The sequence below is a fragment of the Tachyglossus aculeatus genome, unplaced genomic scaffold (assembly GCF_015852505.1).
Source record: "Tachyglossus aculeatus isolate mTacAcu1 unplaced genomic scaffold, mTacAcu1.pri scaffold_151_arrow_ctg1, whole genome shotgun sequence".
Classification (NCBI taxonomy): Eukaryota; Metazoa; Chordata; class Mammalia; order Monotremata; family Tachyglossidae; genus Tachyglossus; species Tachyglossus aculeatus.
Genome location: NW_024044874.1, coordinates 200,324 through 210,037, shown reverse-complemented (window position 1 = coordinate 210,037; position 9,714 = coordinate 200,324). Strand labels below are relative to the sequence as shown.

The following is a 9,714-nucleotide window of genomic DNA, read 5'->3' as shown; positions in this document are numbered from 1 at the left end:
TGGCTGCAGATTAGTTACATAAACTCTCCTTACCCCAAATAAAGTCTTTTTGAAGGCACATCTCCAAAGGCCTTGGCCTCATTTCCTCCTCTCACACTCCCTTCTGCATCCCTTCTGAAATTGGATTTGCACCCTTTATTCACCCTTCCCTAAGCCCCACAGCATTTAAGTACATATCCTTAATTTATTTATGTAAACGTCTTTCTCATCCTCTTTACTGTTGTCTCAATATGAGCAGGAAACATAACTACCAGTTCTGTTAATTTACACTCTCCCAAGCGCTTAGTACAATGCTATGCCCATAGTAAGTGCACAATAAATATGATTAATTGGTCGATTGTTTAGGAGGATGTCTAGCACATATTCAGAAAGGCTTGCTACACCGTTTCTGGTTTGCATTTCCTTTGTGGGCTCAAACCTCATCACTGGTATGTACACCAGAATCTTTTCCTGTTGGAGGCAATTCGTTAAGAAAATAAAATCATTCTGCCTGTTCTGGTCACTGTCTTCTCAGATCCCCAATAATAATAATAATAATAATAAGGTAGATACAAGGTAATCAGGTGGGGTTCACAGTTTTAATCCCCATTTTACAGGTGAGGTAACTGAGGCCCAGAGAAGTTAAGTGACTTGCCCAAAGTCACACAGCTGATAAGTGGCCAAGCCGGGATTAGAACCTACAACCTCTGATTCCCAAGCTCACGTGCTTTCCACTAAGCCATGCTACTTCTCTAGTAATAGTAATAGGAGGAAGGTAGGAAGAGAGGAGCAGGATAAAGGGGAAAAGAACGAGTAGTAGTAATATTTACCGAGTACCCACAGGGAGTAAAGGACTGTACTTAGCAACTGCAAAACAGGAAATAAAGACATGACACTTCTGTACATATCTTTAAATTATATATTATAAATTATTTGCTGATAATAATGTCTTTCTCCCCCTCTGAACTGTACTGTCACTGTTGGCAGGGAACGTTCATTCATTCAATTGCATTTATTAAGCACTTACTGTTTGCAGAGCACTGTACTAAGCACTTGGGAAGTATAAGTTGGCAACATATAGAGACGGTCCGTACACAACAAAGGGCTCACAGTCTAGAAGGGGGAGACAGACAACAAAACAAAACATGTAGACAGGTGTCAAAATCGTCAGAACAAAAAAGAATTATAACGATATGCACATCATTAACAAAATAAATAGAATAGTAAATATGTTCCAGTAAAATAGAGTAATAAATGTGTACAAATATATACAATTGTTGTGAGGAAGGGAAGGAGGTAGGGCGGGGAGGTTGGGGAGGAGAAGAGGAAAAAGTGGGCTTAGCCTGGGAAGGCCTCCTGGTAGAGGTGAGCTCTCAGTAGCGCTTTGAAGAAAGGAAAAGAACTAGCTTGGCGGAGGTGTGGAGGGAGGGCATTCCAGGCCAGGGGAAGGACGTGGGCTGGGGATCGACGGCGGGACAGGTGAGAACGAGGCAGAGTGAGGAGGTTAGCAGCAGAGGAGCAGAGGGTGTGGGCTGGGCTGTAGAAGGAGAGAAGGGAGGTGAGGTAGGAGGGGGCGAGCTGATGGAGAGCCTTGAAGCCGAGAGTGAGGAGTTTTTGCTTGACAGTGGTTGACAGACAACCACTGGAGATTTTTGAGGAGGGGAGTAACATGCCCAGAGCGTTTCTGTACAAAAATAATCCGGGCATAAGAGTGAAGTATAGACTGAAGTGGGGGGAGACAGGAAGATGGGAGATCAGAGAGGAGGCTGATGTTCCAGAAAGGAGAGAACATGTCTGAAAATTGTTGAATTGTACTCCCCCGAGCGCTTAATATAATACTCTGTGCATAGTAAGCGCTCAATTAATACCACTGATGATGGTGGTGTTTTTAGAGGCAAGAGGGATGTGGGATTGCAGGTTAAACATGAGAAGTCGATTTGGGAGTTCATTCATTCATTCACTTCAAAGAACTACTGAGAGCTCACCTCCTCCAGGAGGCCTTCCCAGACTGAGCCCCCTCCTTCCTCTCCCCTTCCGTCCCCCTGCCATAACTCCTTCCCCTCCCCAGAGCACCTGTACATATGTACATATGTTTGTACATATTTATTACTCTAATTATTTATTTTACTTGTACATATTTATTCTATTTATTTTATTTTGTTAATATGTTGTGTTTTATTGTCTGTCTCCCCCTTCTAGACTGTGAGCCCGCTGTTGGGTAGGAACCGTTTCTATATGTTGCCAACTTGTACCTCCCAAGCGCTTAGTACAGTGCTATCCACACAGTAAGCATTCAATAAATACAATTGCATGAATGAATTAATTAATTAAGTGCTTACTGTGTGCAAAGCACTGTACTAATCACTTGAGCGAGTACAATATAACACAGACACATTCCCTGCCGACAATGAGCTCACAGTCTAGAGGGGGAGATGGACAATAATATACATAATTATATACAAATAAATAAATGTATAATTACAGATATATACATATGTGCTCTGTGGAGTTTTTCATATGGAGGTGGTAGCTGAAAGTATGGAAGTGGGCAAGCACCAAGAGAGAATGGGTGTAGATGCAGAGGGGACTCCTAGCAGAGCTTTATGAAACATGCACAGCTGAGAGATGAAAGAGTCTGACATAGAATACTGGTAACGGGACCGACTCTGGTTAGGGGAGATTTTAAGAATTTCTTGTCTGACGCTTTTCCCTCATGCTGGTGAAATCGATCAGCCTCAGAAAGTGAATTTGTGAACCTGAAGCTAAAGCTAGATCACTGACAATGTAAAAACTTCTGCTGAGCTTTTAGCTTTATTGGACCTAAAACTTCAAAAGTTTTGTAAAATATACTGTATTTATATTGCTCTCTCTGTTCTTTCTGAACTTCTCTCCGTGTCTTTGAATTCTGGTACTTTATGGCTCTTTGCCTCTGACCCCGTCTCTGCCCATCTGAGATTCTGTTTTTGCCTTTCTGAATCCCTCTATGACTTCATTTATGATTCTCTCTTCCTTTGCTTCCCTGTTTGTGTGTGCTTTCAGTGACTGTATGAGGCTTTCTGGAGGTTTCGTCTCACTTCCTTAGAAATCCCCGATTCACCAACCCCTTCTCTCTGCCCACTACTGTCATAGTGTAGAGGAAAGAACATGGGCCTAGGACTAAGAAGGCTCCATCAATTGTCTGCTGTATGACTTTGGGCAAGCCACTTAATTTCTCTATGCCTGAGTTACCTCATCTGATCCTAATTTTTAGGGACTTTGTAACATTTCTTTCTTTTCCCCATATAACCATAACTTTCCCTCTAGTGCAACCCATTTTGAATGACTTGTCCACAAATTGCTTCAAATCCTTCTTAAAGCTCCCAACACTCTGTGCCTGCACAACTTCCTTTGCTGTCCAGGTGCTCACCAATTGCTCGATTAAGAAGCATTTCCTTTGAGTTGTTTTGAACCTAACACCTTCATGTTTTAATGGTTCTCCCCACATCCTGGGGTTGGGGGATTTAGTGAATCCCTAGGAGAAGAGCAATGAGAAGCAATGTGACCTAATGGAAAGAGACTGGGAGTCAGGGGATCTGTGTTCTGATTATGACTTTTCCATGTTTTTTGTGGTATTTATTACACACTTACTCTGTACCAGGCACTTTATTGAGTGCTGGAGCATTTGTAAACTAATCCGGTTGGACACAGTTCTTGTCCCAACCGAGCCTCACAGTCTTAATCCCCATTTTACAGATGAGGTTACTGAGGCACAGAGCAGTGCAGTGACTTTCTCAAGGTCACTCAGCAGACAAGTGGCAGAACTGGGATTAGAACCCAGGTCCTTCTGACTCCAAGGCCCATGTTCTACCCAATAGGTCGCATTGCTTCTCATGTCGCTGTTCTCCCTTCCCCTTAGACTGTGAGACCCATCTGGAATAGAGACTGTATCCTGTCTAATTATCCTGTATCTACTCTAAGGGCTTAGTACAGTGTGAGGCACATAACTATTATTATTACTATCATTATCATTAATATTAAGTCATGCAGATTTCCTATTTGGTTGGCGTTACATTTACAACCCAAGCTAAATCTTTAGGAATCTTTTTAAAGGACTGGGACATATTAGTCTTGAGTCGCTTTCTGGAGCCATAAATGCATTAATCAAATGGCAGTTAAGAGAACAAACAATTGGGAAGTCTGTTATCTATGGAAATGACGCTGATGTGAAGGCTACTGTATGTTGTCCAGTTGACTGTATTTCACAATTCATCCAGTAAGATCCTGATTTTGGGTGCTTCCTAGCTGCCCCGTTTAGTTGTTGAAGAATATTAGCAAGTCTTAGCAGTAACTGCAAGGCTTGAAGCTGGAGTGGGTTATGTTTCAACAGCATTCAGCTCCAAATTGCACGTTTCTGGGAGGAAAGAGACCCAGGAGTCCCCTTCCTACTGCCTTGATCCAGAGAGGAAGTCAGGATAAAAGTGGACGGGCTCCCACTCTAAATCCCGTGATTCCTGAACTCACAGACACTAAGATTTTGAAAAGAAACTAAATTCAAGGGCTTGAGCTTTGAGCTGGATTTTGGTGGATTAAATAATCCACTTTCAATATTGGCCCACTAGACTTTGGCAAAAGAACCCCGAGCAGAGAAACAATTATCTCAATATTCCTTTGTGAAAATGACCCCTGTCCTTACAACAGTGCTTGGCATATAGGGAGTCCTTACTAAATACCATAATTAACAAGCTGGGAACACTCAAACCATACTTGAGGAAAGCTTATGGAAAATTGAGCTGCAATGGTTAAAGCAAAAACCCCTCACTATTGGCTTCAAAGCACTCCATCACCTTGCCCCTGCTCACCTCACCTCACTTCTCTGTTTCTACATCCCAGCACTCACATTCCGCTTCTCTGGTAATAATAATAATTATGTTGGTATTTGGTAAGCGCTTACTTTGTACCAAGCACTGTTCTAAGCGCTGGAGGAACTATAAGTTAATCAAGTTTGTCCCGCGAGGGGCTCACAGTCGTAATCCCCATTTTACAGATGAGGAAACTGAGGCACAGAGAAGTGAAGTGACTTGCCCAAAGCCACACAGCTGACAGGTGACAGAGCCGGGACTAGAACCCATGATCTCTTATTCCAAAGCCCAGGATCTTTCCACTGAGCCATGCACTGTGCCTCCATCTCTCCTGTTCTGCTGTCAACCAATGGCCCATGTCCTACCGCTGGCCTGGAACGCCTTCCTTCCTCAAATCCACAAATCTCTCTTCCCACTTCAAACCCCTTCTGAAGGCTCACCTCTTCCTAGCGGTCTTCGCAGACTAAGCCTTCCTTTTCCTCCCTTCCCCATCCCTTCCACGTCACCTTGACTTGCTCCCTTTGCCCATCCCACCTCCCCATCCCACAGCACTTATCTATATATGTATATATGTACATCTATAATTCTATTTATATTGATGCCTGTTTCCTTCTTTTGATGGGTATAGATCTATGATTCTATTTATTTATATTGATGCCTGCTTACTTGTTTTGATGTTGTCTCCCCCCTACTAGACTGTAAGCCCGATGTGGGCAGGGACTGTCTCTATTGCTGAATTGTATTTTCCAAGCACTTACTACAATGCTCTGCACACAGTAAGCGCTCAATAAATTCTATTGAATGAATGAATGAAAGTGTTTTGAGCTCCTTTATGAAGCATCGTTTAATCATTTCAAGACAAACCTAACAAAGATCATCATTCTCTTTACCAAATCTGCAGCTCTCACTTGGGTACTGATTGCCTACCTCGAGTTGATGGAGAATGAAAACAATGTGACAGAATTCATACTACTGGGACTCACACAGGACCCAAGAGTACAGAAAATTATCTCTGTTGTCTTTTTAATAATCTATATCGTCACCGTGGTGGGAAACCTGATCATTGTGGTAACGGTAGCTTCCAGTCAGACACTGGATTCCTCTATGTATTTCTTTCTGGCTCACTTGTCGTTCCTTGACGCCTGCTATTACTCAGTCAACACACCTAAACTGATCCTTGACTCCCTCTCTGTGAAGAAAATCATCTACTTCAAAGGCTGCATGACCCAGGTCTTTGGAGAGCGTTTTATTGGAGGGGCTGAGATCATTCTCCTCACGGTGATGGTCTATGACAGTTACGTGGCGATATGTAAGCCGTTGCACTACACGACCATCATGAGCAGACATCTCTGTAGATCACTGGTGGTTGTGGCCTGGGCCGGGGGCTTCCTTCATGCCACAATTCAAAATCTCTTCATGGCACATTTACCATTCTGTGGCCCCAATGTCATCGACCACTTTCTGTGCGATTTATACCCTTTGCTGAAACTGCTCTGCTCCGATACTCACACCTTGAGCGTGCTGGTTGCTGCTAACAGTGGTTGCATGTGCGTGTTAATCTTTGTCCTGTTGATGATTTTCTATGCCTTCATCTTGCACTCCCTGAAGACCCACAGTACCGTGGGTAGACTCAAAGCTCTCTCCACCTGTGCCTCCCACTTCATCGTTGTCATCTTCTTTATTCCGTGCATATTTGAATATGTGTAGCACGCAACTACCTCATCCATTGACAAGGCTGTTGCAGTATTTTATATTATGATAACCCCCATACTAAATCCCTTCATCTACACATTGAGAAATACAGAGATGATAAAAGCCATTAAAAAGTCACCAAGCAAAACAGTGTCTTTTGCCCTTGAATAAGTGCAATTTAGGAAAAGGGTTATTAATATAAATGAGGAAATCAGCTGCAGAATGTTCTTGCCCCCCTTTTTTGGAGAACACACCTGTGTTGATCGAGGGAAACTTGGTCTATGGTTTTTTTTAATCGATTTTAGGTCAGAGGTCAAATGAACATCGTTTCTTTGATAATTTGGAAATCTTCTAGTTTTAGATGCTCTTTTACCACCATCCCCCGATTTCCTGTCGTTCATCTATAGCCCTTCCTAATGCAAGATAGAGAGTAAAGGCAAAGAGTGTCATTAAAGGATGAGGAGGAGCATGGTCTAATGGAAAGGGCACAGGCCTGGAAGTCAGAGGAAGTGGATTCCAATCCCGGCTCTGCCAGCAGCCTGCTGTGTGACCTTTGGCAAGTCACTTAAAGTCTCTGTTGCCTCATCTGTAAATTGGGGGTGAAATATCTGTTCTCCCTCCTACTTAGGCTGTGAACTCCAAGTAATACAGGGACCATGTCCTAGCTGATTAGCTTGTGTCTACCCCAGCACTTACTACAATAGCTGACTTGTAGTAAGCACTTAATAATACTAATAATGGACACTGCAAAAACTACTCTGACAAAGCATTTATTGAACACCGAGTGCACTCCACTAAACGCAGTTCATTGTACCAAGTGATTGGGATATGAAAATGTAAAGCAGCCATGACTTCCCTGACCACTGGTAGCATACATTGTAATTCAATGACAGAGGCTTATTAATTTGGGGGTGGGTTTACCCTATTGTCTTGTCTTATGCTGTTGAGTCGTCTCCAGCCCACAGCGACTCCATGGACACTTCTCTACCAGTTCGCTCACATCCATCTGCAATCGTTCTGCTAACATATCCATTAGGTTTTCTTGGTAAAACTACAGAACTGGTCTACCATTGCCTTCTTCCTCACAGTAAACGAGTCTCTGCCCTCAACTTTCTCTCATGCCGCTGCTGCCCAACGCAGGTGAGTTTTGATTTGTAGCAATTTGCCTTTCACTCACTATCCACTGCCCAAGCTAGGAATGGAATGGGTAGGCCACTGTTTGACTCTTCCTCCCATAGCCGAGATTGGTAGTGTACTAGAAATTCTCCAGATGCGATCCTGAGAGGTCACCTTACCACATAGGTCTACTGAATATAATGAGTCGGAGAAGGTTCTAAGATCAATCAATAGTATTCACTGAATGCTTACTGTGTGCAGAACACTGAATTAAGAACCTAGAAAATGACAGTGCAACAGAATGGGTATGCATGATCCTTGCCAATGAGAACCTCACAGTCCATAAGAGGAGACAGACATTACATTTGTAGATGAGGTCACTGAGGCATAGAGAACTTAAGTGACTTTCCCAAGGTCACACAGCAGACCTATGACAGAGCCAAGATTATAACTGAGGTCCTCTGATTCTCAGGCTTGGGCTCTTTCTAGAGACCACTAGGTTTCTCTAGGAACCACTTTTCACCAAATTGCTGTGGACTAGCAATTAATTTGAAAATCAACGTTGTTTACCACCCTATACACAAACAAATATCTCCAACAGTGACATATACCTAAATACTGACCCTCAATTCTTTACATCCTTAAATAATGCAAAAATAGAAAAAGAAGTAGAAAACAGAATCAAGACGATTAAGGCTTCCTTTTAGATAGTGGGAGCCTACATGACATCCAGATCCAAATGAATCTGAAGGTAGATGGACCAGTTATAATGGAGCAATTATATTACCCAATAGAGAGAGACCGAATGGTCTATCGGAAAAACCATGGGGCTGGGAGTCAGAGATTCTGGGTTCTAATCCCACCCCTCCCCCTTGCCTGCTGTGTGACCTTGGTCAAAGCACTTAATTTTTTTGTGGCTCAGTTCCCTCAACTTTAAATAGGTATTCAATGCCTGTTCTCCCATGTACTTTGACTGTGAACCCCATTTGGGACGGAGCTGTGTCTAATATGATAAATATCTGTCTACCCTAGTGCTTAGAAAAGCATTAGACACATAGTACGTGCTTAGGAAATGCTATATCTGCCCTCCCTCTGCCCCTCCGCCAAGCTAGCTCTCTTCCTCCCTTCAAGGCCCTGCTGAGAGCTCACCTCCTCCAGGAGGCCTTCCCAGACTGAGCCCCTTCCTTCCTCTCCCCCTCGTCCCCCTCTCCATCTCCCCATCTTACCTCCTTCCCTTCCCCACAGCACCTGTATATATGTATATATGGTTGTACATATTTATTACTCTATTTATTTATTTATTTATTTATTTATTTATTTATTTTACTTGTACATTTCTATCCTATTTATTTTATTTTGTTGGTATGTTTGGTTCTGTTCTCTGTCTCCCCCTTTTAGACTGTGAGCCCACTGTTGGGTAGGGACTGTCTCTATGTGTTGCCAATTTGTACTTCCCAAACGCTTAGTACAGTGCTCTACAAATAGTAAGCGCTCAATAAATACGATTGATTGATTGATTGATTATAACGAACACAATGCCACATCCTACTTCTACAGAAGTTCCAACAACCCTGTTTATGAACCATACTTAGTATCCAATGACTAGAAAAGCAGCGTGGCTCAGTGGAAAGAGCCCAGGCTTGGGAGTCAGAGGACACGGGTTCGAATCCCGCCTCTGCCACTTGTCAGCTGGGTGACCTTGGACAAGTCACTTCACTTCTCTGAGCCTCAGTTCCCTCATCTGTCAAATGGGGATGAAGATTGTGAGCCCCACGTGGGACAACCTGATCACTTTGTATCCCCCCCAGCGCTTAGAACAGTGCTTTGCACATAGTAAGCGCTTAACAAATGCCATCATTATTATTATTATAGAAAGGGTCACAAGCAACGTGGTCCTGGAAAACAGGCAATCCATTGCCATCAAAGTATCACACTCTTCCAAACACTTAATACATTGCTCCTTATGTGGACTCTCGATAAATACCACTGAGTGATTGATTGACCAAAGCGACTCTGGTCCCTTTGTTTGTTTCACTGGGTGGGACGCTGTAGGAAAATGGATGTCTCAAGAAACCCAAACAGCTGCTCT

At 43.1% G+C, this 9,714-nt stretch overlaps 1 pseudogene; it reads left to right on the top strand.

Annotated features, from left to right (window-relative positions):
- Nucleotides 1-5,753: 5,753 nt before the first annotated feature.
- LOC119923168 lies at nucleotides 5,754-6,680 on the top strand (annotated as a pseudogene).
- The last annotated feature ends 3,034 nt before the right edge of the window (nucleotides 6,681-9,714 follow it).